This window comes from Mauremys reevesii, linkage group 2 (assembly GCF_016161935.1).
Source record: "Mauremys reevesii isolate NIE-2019 linkage group 2, ASM1616193v1, whole genome shotgun sequence".
Taxonomy (NCBI): Eukaryota; Metazoa; Chordata; order Testudines; family Geoemydidae; genus Mauremys; species Mauremys reevesii.
The window spans coordinates 235,439,415-235,459,399 of NC_052624.1; positions in this window are offsets into that span (position 1 = coordinate 235,439,415).

Consider the following 19,985-nt stretch of genomic DNA (forward strand, 5'->3'; position numbering starts at 1 on the left):
TTGTTAATAAGTGCCAGCATTGTGCTCAGAACTATATGAGACACAATTAAGAACATTTCCTTCCTTGGAGAGCTTTTATTCTATAGTACTTTGTCTGATTTAACAGATGCTTCAGTCTATAGAATGTGTGCAGTATTCACTAAGATTCCAATAGATCAGTGGTTCCCAACTAGAGGTACGGAGTCCCCTGGGGATCCATGAGCAGGTTTCGGGGGGCTGCCAAGCAGGGCCGGCATTAGATTTGCTGGGGCCCAAGGCAGAAAGCCAAAGCCTCATCACATGGGGATGAAGCCGAGGGCCCTGAGCCCTGCCACCTGGGGCTGAAGCCGAAACCTGATCAATTTATCTTCATGGGGCCCCCTGTGGCATGGGGACTGGGCAATTGCACTGTTTGATATCCCCTAACACTGGCCCTGGCTTTTATAGGTAAAAAAACCGTTGTTGTGGCACAGGTGTGGCATGGAGTTTTTATAAGATTGAGAACCCCTGTGAGTCTCTCAAAACTGGATGACTGGGCAACAAAATGGCCGATGAAATTCAGTGTTGATAAATGCAAAGTAATGCACATTGGAAAACATAATCCCAACTATATATATAAAATGATGGTGTCTAAATTAGCTGTTACCATTCAAGAACGAGCTCTTGGAGTCATTCAAAAAAAGCGAACAGAATGTTGGGAATCATTAAGAAAGGGATAGATAATAAGACAGAAAATATCATATTGCCTCTATATAAATCCATGATATGCCCACATCTTGAATACTGTGTGCAGATGTGGTCCCTCATCTCAAAAAAGATATATTGGACTTGGAAAAGGTTCAGAAAACGTCAACAAAAATGATTAGGGGTATGGAACGGCTGCTGTATGAGGAGAGATTAATAAGACTGGGACTGTTCAGCTTGAAAAAGAGACGACTAAAGTGGGATATGATAGAGGTCTATAAAATCATGACTGGTGTGGAGAAAGTAAATAAGGATGTGTTATTTACTCCTTCTCATAACACAAGAACTAGGGTACACCAAATGAAATTAATAGGCAGCAGGTTTAAAACAAACAGAAGGAAGTATTTTTTCACACAATGCACAGTCAACCTGTGGAACTCCTTGCTAAAGGATGTTGTGAAGGCCAAGACTATAACAGGGATCAAAAAAGAACTAGATAAATTCATGGAGGATTGGTCAATCAATAGCTATTAGCTAGGATGGGCAGGGATGGTGTCCCTAACCTCTGTTTTCCAGAAGTTGGGAATGGGCCAAGGGATGGATCACTTGATGATTACCTGTTCCGTTCATTCCCTATGGGGTACCTAGCTTTGGCCACTGTCAGAAGACAGGATACTGGGCTAGATGGACCTTTGGTCTGACACAGTATGGACGTTCTTATGTTCTTATAATAGATGAGACTTTTTGCATCAAGCACACTTACAAAGGATAAACAAAAATATTATATTGTTTGATCTATTTTACCAGCTGAAGAATGGTATCTGGTGTTTGCCTTTGGCGATTTGAATATACCTTACAGTCTGATCACTAGGGCCCTACCAAATTCACAGACATGAAAAATGTGTTGTGTAATCTGGTCTCCCCATGTGAAATCTGGTCTTTTGAGTGCTTTTACCTAGATTTCATGGGAGAGACCAGCGTTTCTCAAATTGGGAGTCCTGACTCAAAAGGGAGTTGCAGAGGGGGGGTCACAAGATTATTTTAAGGGGGTCACAGTATTGCCACCCTTACTTCTGCACTGCCTTCAGAGCCGGGTGACTGGAGAGTGGCAGCTGTTGGCCCGGCACCCAGCTCTGAAGGCAGTGCTCCACTAGCAGCAGTGCAGAAGTAAGGGTGGCAATACCTTACCATGCCACCCTTTCTTCTGTGCTGCTGCTGGCGATGGCTGTGCCTTCAGAGCTGGGGTCCTGGCCAGCAGCTGCCCAGCTCTGAAGGCACTGCCACCAGCAGCAGCACAGAAGTAAGGTTAGCAGTACCGCAAACCCTCCACCCAACTCCTTTTTGGGTCAGAATCCACTACAATTACACCACCATGAAATTTCAGATTAAAATATCTGAAATCATGAAATTTACAATTTTTAAAATCCTATGACCAAATTGGACCATGAATTTGGTAGAATTTGGTGAATTTGTGGTAGAGTTCAGTGGGAAAATTTCAGACTTTGGGGATTTTTTTTCCTGAATCAGGGCAGTCTGCCTGAAAAACTGCCCCAGGGCTTAATATTTTGGAAGCCCTGGCGTCCCTGGGTCAGAAGCAGTCCTATTGGCAAACTGCCTTGGAATCACAGATCCTTGAAGCCAGGGGCCCAGGCTGACCTGGAACCACAGGCCCAAGAAGTCATAGGGTCTTCAGCACTGGGGCAGTCCACCTGGCTGGCTGTCCCATAAACACAAACCCTAGAACCTTAAACCAAAGCTGTTGAGGAGCCATGACCCTGGGAGATTGCGAGTTGTCAGAACCAAATGAGGCTTTGAGATTTCTACTGACCAGAGATGTATTCACAATGTGAAAGTTCAGTAAAGTTCTGTGGTACTTGCCAGATGCATGACAAAACATGTGCGACAATTGTGGCACAATTGTATCAAACTCCTTGGCATAGTTGAGCCTGGTGAAACAGCACTAGCAGGCAGCTATGTTTTTTACAGCAGCTAATTAGTTCAGCAAGTGGCTGGAAGTAGCCTTTACTTACCAAGTTACTTTGACAACAGTAACCTAGTTCTTGTTAACAGTTTTCAGTTACGAAGGAAATCTGAAAACTAGACTCTGACAATAGACCTCAGTTCACATCTGTGGAATCTGTAGGATTTCTGGAAGAAAGAGGTATTAAGCATAGATACTCTACCTTTCATTTCCCTCAAGCCAATTGGAAAATAGAATGTTTTAATCAAGTTTTGAAGTACTATTTGCAAATGGCTAACCTTAAAGGAAAGCCCTGGAAATCATTTGCCATGGATATTTTACAGAACTACAAGCACTCGACATGCATAAAAACAGATGTTTATTGGAGAACTATTGAAGAGGAGGACCATACAGATGATATTAAATGTGAGGCTATGCAAAAACCTAAGTCTGATAAAAAGTTATAAACAGTTCAGCACAAAAGAATGTGTAAGAGTGAATAAAGTAATTTGAAATAAGGGATACTCTGATTTGTTAAAAAGAAAAGAAAAGAAAAGAGTTGTAAATATGGAAAAGAAAGGGTCACCTATACATATTGGCCATTGAAATCAGTGACATCATGCTGGGTGTGAAACTGGAGAAATCTAGTGTTTATATAACTGGAACAACAGATGAGTTGTCTGACCTTGCACTTATTACTGAATCCAGGCTGAATGATTCTGCTGGCCTTATTCAGATTCAACTTTGTCTTGCCTGGGCACTCAGTTCAGCCTGAGCCAAGGGTGAGGGTGGGAGTGTGGCTGTACCTTTTGCATCTGATTTCAGGTGGAGAGAGACCTGATCCCAAGAAAGAATTCATTTGTGTGATATACCTACTATGTGATTCTCAGGACAAGGAGAATTCGGGAAGGTTTTTTCTATTTGCTGACATTCCTTCTTATTAGGACTCGTGTTGGAGTTGCGAAAATGCCTGGATCTGGGCAATGCTTCTTTGGCATTTGTATGGGATCTGTTGGTCTCCATGGCAATTATGGGAATAACCCAGGTAGTTTATGACTCAACTCTGGACATACTCTATATCTGAGATTGCAGAAAGTGATTGTTCAAATATTCCTGTCTGGCTCAGATCATCAACCGCTTCAGAGCTTCCCGTCAGATAAATGGACCTACCATGATGGCCTATTCTCAGAGACTGAACAGAACCGAAGAGATTCCAGAATAATCTGGAGAAATGTATTGTTTAGCCACTCTGACAACAGTCCAGCTGGACATTATAACCATGTTCTGTTCATAACCATGGACACAATGGCACCTGGACTTGTGCTCCCTCCCTCCCAATAAGCCTGACAGATCAACATGGTACATAGGCGACCTACAAGAGATACATTGGCAGGAGAGATGACTGGAGTGTTAGTGGAAGAAGACTCTTCTCCTCAGTTACAGAATCTGCAAAACTTAAACTACTGGCACTATTCCAAGCTGTGAGCAGTTGATTAACTTGGATTGTCCAGCATGGTTACAGAGTGTAGTGTTTTCACTGCAAGAAAATGCCTTTCAATTTATATCTCAGATAAGACTAATCAGACTTGATCACTTATGTGAGAGGAATTGCAGACTTGTCTGCATGATCTTGTGGGAGAGGATGAAGTAGCTCTTGACTGAGTTTTCTCTTCTCCGTTGTGAAATGTCCCAGGAGGAAGTTCTGGGCAGTAACTGAATACCTATGACATCCAGGGTGCCACAGTCACCAACCACCATTCATAGAATCATAGAAGATTAGGGTTGGAAGAGACCTCAGGAGGTCATCTAGTCCAATCCCCTGCTCAAAGCAGAACCGACACCAACTAAATCATCCCAGCCAGGGCTTTGTCAAGCTGGGCCTTAAAAACCTCTAAGGATGGAGATTCCACCACCTCCATAGTAACCCATTCCAGTGCTTCACCACCCTCCTAGTGAAATAGTGTTTCCTAATATCCAACCTAAACTTCCCACACTGCAACTTGAGACCAATGCTCCTTGTTCTGTCATCTGACACCACTGAGAACAGCCTAGCTCCATCCTCTTTGGAAGCCCCCCTTCAGGTAGTTGAAGGCTGCTATCAAATCCGCCCCCCTCATTCTTCTCTTCTGCAGACTAAACAGTCTCTTCTGCAGTTCCCTCAGCCTCTTCTCATAAGTCATGTGCCTCAGCTCCCTGATCATTTTTGTTGCCCTCCGCTGGATTCTCCCAATTTTTCCAAATCTTTTCTGTAGTGTGCGGCCCAAAACTGGACACAACACTCCAGACATGGCCTCACCAGTGCCGAATAGAGGGGAATAATCACTTCCCTCAATCTGCTGGCAATGCTCCTACTAATGCAGCCAATATGCCATTAGTCTTCTTGGCAACAAGGGCACACTGCTGACTTATATCCAGCTTCTCATCCACTGTAACCCCTAGGTCCTTTTCTGCAGCCTGTAGCAGTGCATGGGATTTTTCCATCCTAAGTGAAGGACTCTGCACTTGTCCTTGTTGAACCTCATCAGATTTCTTTTAGGCCAAACCTCCAATTTGTCTATGTCACTCTGCACCCTATCCCTACCCTCCAGCGTATCTACTTCTCCCTCCAGCTTAATGTCATATGCGAACTTGCTGAGGGTGCAATCTATCCCATCATCCAGATCATTAATAAAGATGTTGAAGAAAACCAGCCCCAGGTTTTCATTGTTTATCTGAAGTCACCACGTAAGTTTATGAGATGTTTTAGACTGCAGTATCATTAATGTGTTGACAAAAATCCACTCTACATCACCTTTTCACTGAATCCGGGCTCTACAGTCTAATGTTTACCTTGCACTAGTCCATGCAATACTCTTCTCCTCTGCTGTACAACCTTAAGATTTCTAGGTTATTCTTGTCCTTGCTCTGTGCAGATTTAGAGACTGAAAAACTCCATACTTGTTTCAGGGCACATTTGACTATTCCAGGGTACAGATTAATGTCTCCATTATGTGTTTTTCCACTACAAGCTTCTACAGTAGGTTGATGACTGGCTTCCTCCCAAACCTCTGCTGGCTTCACTGTGACAGTAGCTTCTGTGTTCAAGAAATTGCCTGTGGAGTTGATAAGAGATCTGCTGATGAGCTATGTTTTCTTCCTGGAAGTAATTTTCCTTTGAATGGCTGTTGATTGTGAGGAATTTCCTCCCCTTTGTATCTTTGAGATAAAGATCCTGTGCAAATATCTCCTCAGATCTATGTTCCAAGCACTATGTATTGAGTAAAAGGTCCATTTGCCTTATGCACACACTCGTTTTACATGCAAAACACATTTTGCTGCCTTCTCCAGCCACGTTCCTCTTTGTGTAAATAATTTACTTGTGCAGCAAGTTTTCTCTGTGAATAAGTATAATCCATAGATCCTAAATATTGTTTTTATCATTTTCCTAAAAATAGGTCTCACAACCAGTATGGTCATGCAATCAATTTCATAAGCATATAGATAACATAATTGCAGCCAAGCACCTATGACTTCTTAAATTATAGATTTCTTTATAAATCATATCATCATTAATATCTCTACTAAAAAGGTTTTTGGCACTTGGGTTTTTTGATATAGGGATATTTTGGCATGAGAGCACAATGGTCTGTGGAATTTTTGGTGTGGAACATTTCAGCATTAGGTCATATTGATGTGTGGGCTTTCCTCTGTGAAGCTAATATGGCATTAGAAGGTTCTGGGGTGTGTAAGCTTTTTAGTGTAGGGATATTTCAGTTAGTTAAATTCCTGTTTTGTTTGAAAAGAGGTAACCCAAGAGAGGTGAACTGAATATTACATTTCTTGGAGATCACAAATATTGGTGCTAGAGCTGGGCTATCTTGTGAGAATTTGTGTGTTTTAAAAAAAAAATTATTTCAAGTTGAAATCTGGAAAAAAATCAGGACCCAAAAAGCCCTCCCCCCAAAAAATTTAAATAAATAAATAAAAGTTCAGACTGCATCAACTGAAACATTTTGTTTTGATAATTTTAAAATCTTTTGTTTTGATTTTGACTTTTTTATATTTATTTTACTATATATTAACTTACATTTTGAAACAGAAAGTCATTTTAACCCAAAAAACTGAACATTTTGTTTAGACAATGTCAAAATGGGATGTTTTGATAATTTCAAACCTTTTTTATTTTCAAAAATTTTTGAAATGGGAAATTTGTCCAATCTATCCCTTTCCCATGAACAATTTTGATTTTGACAAATAGGCATCTTAAAAAAAAAAGTCAAAACTTCCTGGTTAGCTTTTCAGCTATCTGAATGCTCCAGAATATTTTTGGCTAATATTCATGTATTCAAATAGATGCGTCAAATGAGCATGAGCAATCAAGTACTTCCCCCTACCCTAAGCATGAAGGAGTACAGGCTAAGGAGTACAGGGTTTCCAGCAGCTCCCTCTCCCTTGCCCCACACATCCAAGCCCTTTCTGAATTCTGCCATGTTTTCCTCCTCAGCATCTCGATGTCATATCCATTTCCACAACTAAATATCTCATCCAGGCCTTTAAAGCCCATCTCAGTAACTGTAACCTCCTCCCTTCTGGCCTTCTAAATAACCACAGAGCCCCCATTCAGTTCATTCAAAATATCACCTTCCTTGCCTGTGATTCTGATCTTGTCTTTTCAGACTTTGAATCCTTCCACTGGCTCCCCATCTGCTACTGCATCAAATTTTAAAGTCTTGTCACCTCCTTGAAAGATCTATATAGTTTTGCCTCTACCTAGTTCATCTCACTTTGCAGTACCCCCATCCCCTCTGCTCAGCCATTGCTCCTAGTCTTGTGGTCAAAACTGGATTGACCTTTTGTGGGCCCCAGTGCCAAACATATGTGTGGGCCCCTATGGGCTCCGAGTGTGGGCCTGGTATGGCAGTGCTATTGGTGCCATAGTATATCCGGCACTGAATCTCAGCAACATTTTTCATTTTGATCACACACCTCTGCATGACTACATGCATTGCCATACACAGTTCCCTCAGCCCCCAGTTTTTCTCATTGAGCTGTACACCCATGTGGGTTTACCAGTGTCCACAGTGAGCAGAACTTTCATAGTGATCAGGGGAAACTCCCCACAGATTTATCTCCTTCCTCATTCAGACCTTCTATAGCCATGTCTCCAGTACCACCCTATGTCACCAGTCACTGTATGTGGTTCTGGTCTCAGTTCAATAAAGTTCCACAGCCAGCAAATACCTGATCAATTCTGACAAATGCCTCCCTCAGCACCCATCCTGCTATTTGAGCAAGCCACTTGCAGACACCATTTCCCCAAAGTGAGGACTTAGCCCCCGGGAACCTGAAGTCACCAACTTTTCTCCCTCTGCTCCCATATACATGCTAGTCTACTACCTGGTCACCACTACCTCTCCCCATGCCTGTTTCCCTTCTACCTTGGATGCTATTCTCCCCTGCAAGCCTGACCTCTTCCTCTTACCATGCTTCCCTTGACATTCCTTTCCTACATTCCCTTGACATTCCTCTGTTCCTTGAGGTTAACTCCAGTTTCTTTATCTGCTCCTAGCTTTATGCCCCCCAGTAGTCACAGAGCCACCTGCAGCTTCTCTGACTACAGCTATGGGGCCAATTGCTAGAGGCCAGCCTTAGATAGCTGTAGCTACTAGTCAAAGGAGGGGTGGGAATTCCAAGGCTGAGCATGCTTGAACATTGCAATGGCAGCACTATGGACACTAAATCCTCAGCGCTGGCCCTAGGCAGCTGCAGACTCTGGAGTTAGGCACTTCCCTCCTCTAGGCCATGGCTTTAAGTACCTGAGATGTCCATCACCTGCAGCAGAGGCCACCAATTACCACGCACCTCTCAGCTAGCACATAGTCGAGCAGAAAGTGCAGCCTGAATGATTTTGGAGGCTGGAGTTCCAGGGGGTTCCCATCCATGAGCAGCAGCTCTGCAACAGTCTCCGCTGTGGGACCAGGACCCTATGAAAACAGTGGAGTTACCCCATGTATAACCAGTTCTGTCCAAAGCCTGTTGAAGTGAGTGGGAGTCTTTTTATTGTCTTTAATGGGCTATGTATAGAAGCAAAGGACCCCATCCTAGACTCTAGGAGCAAAGTGCATTCTATGCTGCACTGTTAGCACTGGGATGATGCCAGTATTTGTTGCTCAATTTTATATTACTTTTTCTACAGCAAATTAGACTGGATCAGAATATTTGATTTGGGAGAAATGAAGTAACAGCAGCCTAAATTGAGCTTCAGCACTCCTGAATTTTGAAGATGTTCAAATCTGGTAGGCAGGTGCTAGATTCCCTTTCTGAATATTAGATAAATCTGGAAATAGGGTGACCAGATAGCAAGTGTGAAAAATCGGGACGGAGGTGTGTGTGTGTGGGGGGGGGTGGTAATAGGAGCCCATATTAAAAAAAGCCCCAAATACCAGGACTGTCGGGACATCTGGTCACCCTATCTGGAAAGGAAAAGCCAATTTCTGCTTCCATGGCTCAGAAGTGTATTGTATCTAAAGCAGCCCAGGTCCTCTAGTAGAGCCTTCCCTCCCTTACTTATCATTTTAACTTCTAGTGGGATCCACGTACCTCCCTTGCTAGACTTCAGATTATGAGATGCACTGTCCATTTAGTCCACCCAGTTCCTTCTTTGGGGGCTGCCAGGCTAGGTCACACCAGCATCCCAAAGCCAGTCTGGGGAAGTCTTCTGAGGTGATATCTGAGCCAACGCCTTCTACTCCTTGGTCATACTTGTTCCCCATTCACAGTGCCACCCCCTTTTAGCAGCTAGCTCTCCATTCACAGCAAGCTGCAGACATGGGGTCTCACAGCTTCCCCACTCCCTTTCCTGTTGATAGCTGACAAGGGAATGCTGGCAAATGTAGTTCCTTCCCTGGCTCTATAGGCAAAGCTGGCTCTATAGGCAGGGAGCTGGCCAAGGAACTACAGTTCCCAAGGCCCCATGGGTTCTCAGCTTCCATGCTGGATCCCTGCTGCTCCGAGGCTCACTCTCAGAGCCTCTGCCTCTGCAGCGCTGTGAGAGGAGAGGAAGTGAGTGTTATGGGGCCCCTTCTGAGCTTGGGCCCGGTGCTATGGAGCCATTAGTGCCATAATAAATCCGGTACTGCTTGTGGTCAAAACATTGGCCTGTATTTTAGGTTCAACTTCCGGCACTGCCACAGACTTCCTTCTAGTGTGACCGTGGGCAAGTCAATCACCCTCTTAAGGCCTCCATTTCCATTGACAAAATGGGGATGGTAATTCTTCCTTAACACATGGGGTGTTGTGAAAACACACATATTAATGTTTTTGTGGCTCTTGGACCATATAGTCATGGGGGCCATAAGCACTTAACTAGATCTACCCTTTTGGCAGCTTTTCAGACAAACTCGATCCCTGTCCATATTTAAGACCATCTGTTGACTACAAGAAATCAGGTTGACATGTACATTCAAAAAGCCTATGAGATGACATGTACATCAAAAACCCTCTTCCCCTAACATCTACCTGCTTGTCCTTAGATTCTGAGCTTCTCTAAGAGAAGGGATTGACCCTTCTAGAATGTCTGGAAAGCAGCTAGTAGATTGTGGGCACTACCATAAGTGAACAAAGTATATGCAGGTCCAATTACAATAAAGCTGACAAAACAATCCCCCCAGTTGTGGATTAAGGCTTTATGTAAATATTATAAAATTACCTGACTAATCTATTGGAACATGCTACTGTTGAGATTCGCAACACTGAATTTCCCCTCCTCCCATAGGAGCAGCATTGTGAAAGGATAGTTCTTTGGGACCAGTGTACTAGTTGTCCTATGTAGTCCTCATAGGAGTCAGTGAGTTATGGAAGACCATGGTTCAACACACTGTACCCTTTATACCAGGGAGAGAAAGGCAACACATACCATCAGAGGGCAGGGGAGGCCTTGTATAGAACAACTTTCAAATGGACTTCTGTCTAAAACCACTAAGAAGTGCCCAGTTTAGTGTCTGTATTTTTATACATGAAGGGATTGGGCGATTTCAGTTAAGAAAGCTTTTTATACCAGATTGGTGAAGCTGGAAGAATATGACCTTCTAATCAGCTACAAATGGGTTACAGCTTACAAATGTAAAACAGTGTTATCCTGTTAATGTATTATGTTAGAGTAACATATGAGACTTTATGGTAAATTGTAATACAGCCCCAGCCTTTGAACTGCAGATGTGGGCTCTGTCTTTTATGGGTTGTGGGAAATCTTGGGATTCTGACTGGAATAACCACAGAAAAAACATGATTCTCGTTCATTTACAAATGAAATGCAAATCCAAAAACAAATGCAAGTTCATGGATGTCTTAGTGTAAAAATAGCACAGAATAGCACAGCACATTGGATATTCCCTCAGATTCAGGAAGATAGGTTCTTTTTTCCACCTATCTGAACTAAAATGCAAGGCATGGGTTAAAATAAAAAGCATCAGTTATTGTTTAAAAATAATATATCCTTCAATATTAAAAGGTAAAATCTGTAATTGAACAACATTTTAATATTCAGAAAACTATTGAGAGATGGGGAGAGAAACAGGTGACTTATATTATATATAAATGAAGAAAAGAGTCACCTATTTTCATATTTATATATATATATATATATATATATAAAGCACACAGAGAGATAAAGAATCAAAATATTTGATAATTAGTATGAAAGATATTTGGCTTCTGGCATTTTCTTTGTAATGTTTTATGTATGAAAATAGTTTTAGAAATAAAATGCTACAGGCTTTTGTTCAAATTGATATTATGTAGATTGCAATGGTACTGAACGTCCAGCAGCAGTATACAAAATAATGCTAACCATAATCATCTTGGCATGAATTGCATGCATAACCCTATTTTACAGCAAGCACTTGCTGAAGCTACCATGCAAAAAGCCAAATACCACACACTGGTATCATGACTAGTTTAAAAAAATATAAGTGTGGCTTTATTATTTTCTGCTATACATTCTGTGTTTTTTATAGGCTGCTTCATTTAGGCTGTGCTGTGAAATACCTTAAAAGGTAACACAGTATTCTGACTACAGCAGTAATTTATTACACCAGTTAATCTTGTAAAATTGCCCTCTGGATGTAATAATTTGTTATTCTTTTATTAGACCTTCTTCTGCATACCATGTTTATCATAAAGATGTCACCATCATGATGCCTAGCAACGAGTACAATGTTCCAGAGGTGTTTGCATACATTTTCCTGAGGGAGAGATCTGCTTCGTCCCTGCTTGGGAGAGCTGTCAGTGTATTCTGATGTATGAGGGATAAAAGGAGTCCCTGCTGCAGACTCCAATAAGCTGAAGACACGGCCTGAAAGCACCGACTTGGGCATCACTATACTGTGTTAGAAAATGTGTCAATTATCAGATGGACTGCCTAAGGGTATCGCCTGGGTCTAGGTCATAAAACCATCAGGACTGGGTAGGGTGAGAGAATTGATGAGGAAGTAAGTTGAATTAATTGATAAGTAGGAGGACTATATGTGAAATATATTCAGTATAACCGGGACGCAGACATTATCTCTGAAGCTTTCTTTCAGTATAGTCAACAGAAGTAAAAGCTATACAATATCTCCCCTCCCAGCCCCCACCTCACCACCAACCTCCATGCGTATAATGTTTAACTGGCATTTTAGTTATTTTCTAAAAATCAGTAGTCAAGCTAGTCAAGAAGCCATAAAAGAAAAATAAAATCATGCTAATATTTTATAGCTATTTTGCTATTATTGCAGTTCTTAATATACTGTGCAACTGTTTATATGTGAATACAGTGGGGACCACTTAAATGTGTAGCCTTAGGCCTGATTCATGAAAGCTTTATGCACCATTTATGTAGGTATCTGAGGAGTTTACTCAGAAAAAGTAAGGAATAAATATTTTTATAGTTAAGTGTGTTCCTATGCGCCTCTGTCTACCCCATTATTGCAGTAACTCTCAATTACAGATATGGGATGCAGATTAAGAGCCCCAGAATTGTTCAGTACTTTATATGTAATTATAACTAGTAATGAATATCCTATATTTTATAAAGTGAAATCCTCTGTGTATAAGCACTATTGTCTAATTTCTGCCATGAGAGGAATGTGTGCAACTGCACTTCACTTCACTGGGAGCTGCATGCCTCGATATAAGGACAGAATTTGGCTGCCGGCAAATAAGCAGGTGGCAATAGATGTGATGTCATTGCCTGTATAGATACTACCCCAGAAGGCTGGAATTTTGGGAATGGCTTCCCTTCATTGGACAACTTAGATTAAATCTTTATCAAAGGCAAGTCAAAAACTGTATAACAGATTTACAAAGTTTTTAAGGGGTTTCTATACAGCTATTTATAAGGTTCCTCCAACCTCACAGTATCTGAGCACCTTGCAAACATTAACAAATATATCCTCACAACAGCCTTCTGCAGTAGGGAAGGGTGGAGAAATGAGGCTTTGGATAATGAGGTGATTTGCCAAGGTCACACAAAAAGCGTGTGGCAGAACTGGAAACTGAAGCCAAATCACCTAAAACAGGTCAGTGCTCTAACTACATGCTCATCCTTGCTCTCCGGAATCTCTGAGGTAAAAAGTCTTCTAATACAGCTGCATTTTTTCATGAGTCTTATTCTTCTCAGCAGGATACAAATAACTTGCATTTAAAGCTTCAGTTGTTTGACTAGTGAAATCATCTTTTTGCTGTTCTGAGAATGCACCGCTACGTGGCTAAGACATGTTCTAGCTCTCGTTACTTGGTCAGTCCTGCAGCCAAAAATGGCAATTTTCCCCATCTTAATTTTTGAATAACACACATTCACCTGTAGGCCCAGAAGGGAATGTGAAGGGAAAGAAATATCTGCATCTTCTTCACCCCTTCTCTCTGAATTCTGTCCACTCTTCAGAGAAGGCCTTCCCTTGTGCAGCAATGCATGTTGTGGTGTATTCATGGGTTGAAGAAGCACATGCATGCATTTTTCATAACATTAAAGAAAAACTACAATATAACACTGCCTCATTTAAATTGGTATTGGAATTGGAGCCAAGAACTCTTGAGCTCTAAATCCTGATCTACCACTTGCTAACTGTGTGGTCTTAGATACATCATTTAGGACCGTATTAAGTTTGTCTGTATCATAGTAAGGAAGGTACAAGAGCCTTACACAACAGCTGGATGCAACTGTAGTCTGTACACTCCAAGGAGCCCCGGGACCATTCACTCTATACAGTCCTGAGGCATAAGGCACCCCAAAGATTCAGATAAAGCTTGGCCAGGGAGCTGTCCAGGCATGTTGTCAGGGAGAATTCAGCCCAACCCGAAGACATGTAGAAGTGGATGTATTCCCCTTACATGCCAGTAAGTCCAAGAATTCTTCACACATGGGGTCTGTGACAGTCTACATCTCCTTGATATCATGCTGTGCCTGAGTGAAAGAACTGAGCACTTAACGCTTGTGACTCAAATTATCCATGGTCTTATTCTGCTGGCATTGCACACAGAATCTGATCAGCAAAGTGCTATTTATCTATTCCATTTCTAGTCTTTTAATGGAGTATCTAATACCTCCTGAGAGTAAATGAATGACAGCAATTCGCTCTCTCTCTCTCTTCCTCCCCTGCCAGCAGAGGGCAGATGATGTGTGTTTGCATGTGTGTGTGTAAAAGAAAGAGACAGACAGACAGACAGAAGGAGAGAAAATAAAAGTATATCAATGGAGTGTTGTGTTAAGCATTGGTGAATATGTGCGGTTTACCTTTAGTTCTGAATGTGGTCAAAAATAGCAGTTATTCTTATGTAACCTGACTGTGATTTCCATAGCCTTGGGCCATCCCCCATGAAAGGTCTCTTTCTTACAGTCACAAGTATATTTGTTTCATGGTTCTAGTGGAAGGTAGTCATTGTGAGCTGTTGGGAAGCAGGGGGAGCAACAACCTTTCAGGTAGCTAAGCAGGGCTTAGCTTCTATTCAGGGATTTGAAAATCAAAACAGTAGAGCTGGCTAGAAATTAGCATTCCCGTTCCATGGGAAATTCTGCAATTAAAAAAATAGTTCCAAAATTGAATGAAAAACTGAAATTTATTGCTAAATGGGATTTATTTTCAAAACAGTCAAAATGCCATTTCATCTTGATCTTTTCAAAATGTTTATGATGCTCCCTGAGCTGCCCAGAGCCCTGGAAGCCTGCCTGGTGGTGGAACCAGGAGACTCATAGAGCCTTGGACCTGGACAGCTCAATGAGCTTGGGAGTTTAGGAGTCAGCACTTCCAGGCTTCTCAGCTGCCAAGGGGCTGGGATCCCAGAAGCCCTGGCACCAGAGCAGTCTGCCAGGTGGGCTGATGAGGAACGGGGTTGCTGTGGAGCTGGGAATGATTTTCTGATAGAAAACTGTGATTTTCTGGCAAAATTTAAATTTCACTACAGAAAATTTTGATTTTGCAGAAAGGGAATTTTCCATTGAAAAACCATTCAGATGGAAAATTCCTGACTAGCTGAACAAAACAACAGCCCTGAGCTGGACTTTGTGTTCAATGGGGTACCAATGCAGAGGGACATGTATGAGGGTGATATGTTTTTGGTGACCCGTGTTGTCAGCTGGCAGGCTGCTGCATTCTCAGGTACAGAGAATTGCAGTAATCAAGCTTAGAGGTTACAAAAGCATGGATCACTGTGGCCAGATTAGAGTCTGAAAGAAATCAGGTGCACTCTCCTGGCCAAACATAGATTGGAAGTAGATGTTTCTTGCCCTTCAGACTACTTAGAATCCTCTTTAGCTCAATATTATATTTGGATATCTAAGGTTACAAATTTGATGGCAGTCACCTTCTATCTACAGGGCTGTGTCAGAGGAATCCTTGGCTGCCTCTCAGGGCTAAGGATATGGCCCTCTGTCTATAGCAAAAATAACAAAAAAAAGCTAAGGAATAAAATCATACAAACATTCCCAACCCTCCTAGCTCACAAGGGAAAGAACTATAAAGAGCCAGAAGTCTGAAAATACCTGAGAAGCTGGAAAACAATAGATATGGAACATACTTCTGTCAGATGATGGGGTCAGAGAAATGGATACCAATTTCTGATAAGTAAGATGTTACTAGTAAAAGGTGAAATTCAATCAGGTTGGAGTTCAGCTTGAATAAGTTCTCAGAAGTTTAGCTGCTTTTTCAAAGTTTGTAGTTTTCCCAAATTTTGCAAACCTCTTGAGATTGCAAAAATAAACTAGAAATCCTATTGAAATAGGTCATCTGGGGAGAATTCTGCTACTTCATGCTCCCAGTAAGGCCAGGAAAACTTCAATAACAGCAGGGCAGACTTTTTAAAAAAACATTTCTGCTTCTGCTCCCTATGGAACTCAGAAGTGCACAGGTGTGCAAAAATAAATTAAGCACACTTTTCAAATCTCAAAAAGCGTTCTGTCTGGGGTCAGTTATAATTTGAGGTGAAGGTCTGGCAAAGTTCTTATTTTATATGAACTAGTTCACTCATATCTAGGTACAATCTTGTAGACATTAAAATCACAGGTCTTGATCCTGCACCCACTGAAAGTCAATGCCAAAACTCCCACCGATTTCAATGGTACAGGATACAGTCTCCAACTGTCCAAAGACTTCTGACATTTTCCACTAAAGCAAAGAAGGCCAACTGTTATGCTAAAGCAGCAGACATTCTCTGTGTTCTTTATAAACTGAAATAATCAACTGTTATGCTGCAGTAGCAGAAACATGGCTTTCAGTAATGCTGGTACATTGACAGACCTTTGTCACAGTAATGTGGGGCAATGGATTTTTAAATATACAGTAGTTGAGAGAGATTCAAATCCTTCTCCCCTTACTCACACAAGTAGTCCAACTGGCTTGTTGTTTCTGCTTTGCAGTGGTTCTGAGTTCAGCCTTTGGAATCGCCCAGCCTTAGTGCGGAAGCCGACACAGGGTTCAAAAGCACCAACTTGAACTAGAACAAGCTGGCAATGACTGAATGAAGGTTGTACATGAGATGCATCTGTGCTTGTACAAAGGCATTATTTTTGTGTTTTCTAACCCCTCTTTGATTTCAAAGAATTTGGTTTGAATAAAGCTAAGCTGCAGTCTTAGTGTAACTAGTAGTAAATATGGTAGCTATTTTATAAAGTATTGCTGTCATTTTCTTTGACTAAAGTTACAGAAATTCTTTGAATTTTACATTGGGGACTAAATTTGTAATGGAAAATGATGTTTGATGGTGTTTAAATGCAGAGTATGTCGTTTTATAAAGCATAGGGCTCTTTCAAGTTTTTTTTTTTTAACTTCTTGACATGTGTCACAATTTGGAATTCTGCTCTCATGGGATAAATGCCAGATTACATGGTGTAGTATTTTTATCCTCTGTACTTTCACTGTAGAAGCATACAACATCAAAGAAGAGGCAGATCACTCACATCAGCAGAAAATGGAATAGGACTATAATATGCTTGCTTTGATCTCTCCTTCTAATAATTATCTTGGCTACATGCATACATTGAAAGTAAGATTTGAATTAATAAGTCCAAGAGACCCTGGAAAATGTAAGAAGGATCACGGAGTACTAACTTTGACTATCTTTAACAAGATAAACTGCAATTGAGCCTACAAGGTTGTGGATTGTTAATTTAAGGCATTAATCCTGAAATGTTATTCTTTCTTAAACTTGTCATCACTCTGTTCGGTAGATGCAATCTGTGCAATTAAGACACTATCTCTTTAAAATCCACGTTCACCTATAGTAGGGGGTATTTAGCTGGCATTCATTTGATTTCATATAGGTTTTCAAATAGCAAGGCCTACGGTAAAAATCATTAAATTTATATATAAAAAAGTCATCACTGCACAGTCTGTTATCATTAAAAACTATTCTAATATTGCCTTAGGAAAGATATTGCTTTTGATATGGAAAGTAAATCAAATCATCCACATCCACATAGGATTTACACACAGGCGAGGATCATATTGCATGCCAGGTCAGTCTCTCTTTTTTTTTTTTTTTGGCTTACCAGTGATTATTGCTATATTGTGTTTTGGGAATCATATTTTTCCCCTATGTGAGTAGAAATTATAATGTAAACAAGGTGGACGTGTGTGAAAGTATCATATATTTAATATTGGTTGGAGAAGGACAAAGTGTACTGCAATATATTGGTCCTAAGAATGAAAATATGTTAATATCTTGCTTTATAACTGAATATCTGCTTTCTGTGTGAGTTATATTAGTAGTTAGTTAAACAGCATGATGTTCCCATATCCAGAATGTTACAAATGCAAATTATTTTGGGGGAAATCTTGGGCACACCATGTACTATCTAAAATAGGGCATATCATTGTACAATATGAATATGCTAGCCAGGTTGACTTAAATACAATGTGAATTACACAAATAAGACCAAACGTTTTATATGGAATGCAAGATCCAAAAAGTCACTTGAACAAGACCAGTCTATCAAAACAGCAGAGGCGATTGTTGTCCTCAAAATCCCTGTCAAAGGTTGAGAAATGCTCTTTTAAAACAGGGTTAGCAGGGCATATGTGTAACAGATCCACATGCAGAAAGAGTTGCTTTGAAGACATGCTCTGACTGCTGAAAACAGGCACCTGCCTTTTAATCTTCTGAACTTACCTGTCAGTGGATGGGAGTGCCAAAAGAAAAGGTTGGATTCAGCCAGGATGTTAGCAGCGGCTTTGTTAAGCTCTGAGATCGTGCACTTCTAATTGAGGCATAAGCAACACTAAACACTCTCATCACATCACAGAATGTTATCAGGCAGAGAAACAAAGGGAAGTGTTTGTGATCAGGTGTAGTTATCAGGAGAAATTTTCTGACAAAGCACACATGTCATATAAAGTCTGATATTTACTGAGCAGCTGAAATGTGCCTCTGCAATCACAGCTGGCCTCCTGCCCCAGGATTCATGTACTCTCAGTAGCTCACATACTTGCCAACCAAAATTCAGAAAACTGTTGGCTCTGACTAGCCAAGTTCCTTCTTAATCTTAAGTGTGGGACACTAAGGTCTCTGGAGTCAAAGCAGTGGCCGGGAGTACTTCCTGTATAAGTAAAACCTATCAATTATTATATGTTAGCTTTTTCCAACTGAACAAAGTCCAGCTGTGGCATGCCAGGATTTAGGCTCCCACCAACCTAGTTACTTCAGCAGACAATAGCTGAGACTAGGGGTGCACCTTCTTAACATTGCTGAGCAGCATTGAAGCTCAAGATTTCTTTCCAGTTGCACTGATGGATTGCGGCACAATATTCTAACAGGGGGTAATATGAAACATCCAGAATGGTTTTGAAACCTAAGAGGCTTCCTCCTCTCAGTGAAACTTCAGGGTCAGATACATTTAAACATGTCCTGAGCTATTCTGTTACAGTGTAAACATAGAGGAAGTTTATTTTTATACATCTGCCTTAGAAATATTCCAAATAGGTGCTAGGGTAATAGATTATTGTGGTAAACAGCAATCAAAGTATAATCCGTTGATAGTATTTTTATTATTTCTGTTTTAAAATATGACTTTGGAAACACAGTGTAGCATTATGTTATTTTTCGGACTTGTCTATTGTTACAAAATTCTCAGGACACAGAAGATTTCCTGTAAACGTCAGAGTCTATCCTAAGTAAACAACAAACATTTGTATCCGAAGTTGCTTGAGCTGATGACAGCTGGTACTAAAAACATCCTCCTCTTAAAAGGAAGGGATTCAGGAATAAACTTAGATTTCTTGTGTTTTGGACCAGTAGGATTGGGAACACTGTGGTCTAGTGTGCTGTTATGTATCAGAGATTGCTGTGGAGTACTCTTGTGTATTTTCATTTTCATTTGCAGAAGGTTAGTTTGCTCCACCACCTGGAGTGCTGCACAAAATGACTGTAAAGCAGTTCTAACATCTGCCTGGAGAGAAAACCCTGGCTCAAGTAGCCTTTCTGGAAGATGCAAAGCTGATACAACCAACTCTGCACCACCCTGCACAAGACAACTCTGGGCATGTCAAAGTTTGAGGAGAGGGGTGTGGCCAGGCCATTTCTATGCAATGGCTATCCCCAACTACCAGCATGGTCTATAGGATCATAGGGGCTGGGGCATGCATTAGGGCAGCCTTCAGTGCTGCTCTTTCCTGTGCTGGAGACTGAACTGGTTAAAAACAGACCCAGAACCAGCGTGGCTTATTTCATCTCCCCTAGGTCCTGTGCCTAGATCAGCACCAGTGCAGGGAGGAATCAGGCCCCAGACTTTGCCTTTACAAGACCACTGGGTTGGGTTGCCAAGTTTCTACTTGCACAAAACCGAACACCCTTGCCCCACCCCCTGCACCGCCCCTCCTCCTAGGCCCTACCCATTCTCCGAGGCCCTGCCCCCCCG